This window comes from Seriola lalandi, unplaced genomic scaffold (assembly GCF_002814215.2).
Source record: "Seriola lalandi dorsalis isolate HSWRI2012SDOR001 ecotype SW California unplaced genomic scaffold, Sedor1 jcf7180002054977, whole genome shotgun sequence".
Lineage (NCBI taxonomy): Eukaryota > Metazoa > Chordata > Actinopteri > Carangiformes > Carangidae > Seriola > Seriola lalandi.
This window is the reverse complement of record NW_019525527.1, coordinates 265,985-268,303: the sequence shown is the minus strand read 5'-3', so window position 1 is coordinate 268,303 and position 2,319 is coordinate 265,985. Positions and strand designations below refer to the sequence as shown.

The 2,319-nt window shown below is 42.0% G+C and overlaps 1 protein-coding gene and 1 long non-coding RNA gene across 2 annotated transcripts in view; both read left to right on the top strand.

The window, feature by feature from the left end:
* The window catches only part of LOC147817281 (uncharacterized), an 82,274-nt gene that overhangs the window by 59,831 nt on the left and 20,124 nt on the right, over nucleotides 1–2,319 (top strand). The window lies entirely within an intron of this gene.
* On the top strand, nucleotides 397–2,310 carry LOC147817285 (uncharacterized). The gene is made up of 2 exons (XR_015436491.1): nucleotides 397–1,223; nucleotides 2,205–2,310. It is a non-coding gene; the product is annotated as an uncharacterized LOC147817285 (long non-coding RNA).

The following is a 2,319-nucleotide window of genomic DNA, read 5'->3' as shown; positions in this document are numbered from 1 at the left end:
CTATTTATTGTTTGAATAATCAATGTAATAGGACACACCTGGGCAACAATACACACCTTTCAGTCACATGTTCAAATACTTTTGCTCACATGAAAAATGGGTGTGTTCAAAATAAAAGGTGCTATCTTCTAAGTTGTGTATCAGATCCAGATGTAAACACCTGGAAATAAAAGCTGAAATGTTGATCTCTTGTCTCCTATTCATCTTTTGGTGTGAAACCCAAATGTTTTCATTCTACAGCAAAAATAAAGGAACTGGCTTCACTGTTCCTATACTTTTGGAGGGGAGTGTATGAACCAGTCTTCTCCACCCGACCAGTCAGACCAGTTCTCCACTGGTCAAATGTGTCTGGATGATCAGGATGTGGCTGATCCTCCTCCACATGTGTCACCCTCCTGTTGTTGTCAGACAGTTTAAGGTTTCTCTTTACTGTTTCAGGACTTTGAGACTTCTACGTGGCGCTGTTTTAGCTGGAGAAACTAGTTCATTGTGAATGTTTTGATAGATGGAGTTTCTTCAGAGTAAACTTTAGACGAGTAAAGATGGCCGTCATTACATTCGTGTTTAATATTCTTTTGTTTTTGTGTGTGAGCAGGAAAAGAAACTGCTGACCTGTACAGACAATATTTAACCATGGTGAAATGACAGGATATGATCTGTAATAGACATGGACAAATGGTTTTCCTCCTCAGAGTCTGAACTCAGTCAGACCTGAACCTGTTGATCTGATTCAGTGTGACTTCACTTCCTGAGGATGTCCTTATCCCTGATGTCCCTCCACAATAAAGCTCCAGAGAAACAGAGGCTGCAGAACCTCATGGAGAACTCTGCTGTTTTCAAGTGTCTGTCATCTCATTGGTTGTTAAACAGACCTTTATGTTGGTGTTAATCAAAGAAACTATCAGATCTGACCTCAGGAATGAGACTGTGTCTGTTTTATTTAGAGGTGGGAGGAAAGGTTGTGAATCAGGTCTTTCTGGATTCCTCGCTGAGGTGGAGGGAAATGATAGAGCAGAGTCTAATGAAAACACTGTCAGATAAAAGCAAAGAGGGAAGGACAGAAGCGGAAGAATGTGGACGGTGATTTGCATGATCTGCTCCTGATCCCGCCTCCATCACAGGTGGAGCCGTGGCTGATTCCAGGAAACAGCTCACCTGTCTCACTCTTTTCTCTTCAGGCGTCAAATGGAGACTCTTCTTCTTCAACTCTGTTTGAACCAAGTGTAAGTTTGCTTTGTTTGATGCGTTCACTTTGTCTTTAGTGACTTCACTGCGTATTTCCTGCTGTATAATGTTTGTGTTTGTTCAGTTCTTATTTCATCAGGGTTAGAGGTTAAAGAACTCTTGTGTTGAAGGATTAACATCCATGTTGTTGGATCATTGATTTACTGGAATCAAACAATATGATCAACAGCTGCTGTTTATTTCCTGTCCTCACCTGTCAGAAAACAAAATACCTTTATATGTGGGTAGAAGACGTTGTCTCCACCAGCGTAAAGTCAGACACAACAGAATACTGTTTCCTGTGAGTCCTTTCAGAGTAAAGTGCAGAGAGCACTTGAAGCTGTTGTGTTGCTGCCTGTGTGAGTTTCTGTCTTTATGTGCTCAGATTCGTATCCCAGGAAAAGTGTATGAATGTACAGAGGAGAGTGTCAGTGATGTCTAAACCATGTTATAAAATACATATTTAGTCAAACTGTCTCTTTAGCAGCAGCTGAATCAGCTGTGATCAGCTCCTGTCTGCAGTGTCTCATGATGTTCTGTTTTACTGTGAAATTGAAGGAAGCTTTATTGTGGCGGGACATCAGAGATAATGATATAATGAGTAAGTGAAGTCACTGAATCAGATCAACATGTGTTTGCTGTCTCTGTTCAGATCTGCTTGAGTTACGAGTCTGAAGAGAAGGATCAATAAGTGTTTTAAAGAATCTTAGTCTAGAAGTTAGTCTTAGAAACTGAATCAGTGGATGTGAATGATCGTCCATGATCCCGTGTGTTTGCTGGGCTGCTCTTCACGTCACTGCAGCTTCATGACGCCATCTAGTGGACTGATGGTAGAAGTACAGCAGCTGATGGCAGCTTCCTCTGCCTCACACTGATATGAAACAGAGAAGAAGAGCCAATCAGTGGAGGAGCAGCTGGAGAAATGATGTACATTTGAGTTGATGTGCAGATGAATGATGTGTGTTTCTCTCCACATGAAGGTAGAAAGTGTGTGTGAGCTGATGTGGATGTGAACTCAGCAGCATGGATCAGTGTGAGGACAGAGAGGAGGGAGCCCCTCCCTCTAAAACCACTCTGTGTGGGGAACATGAGAGA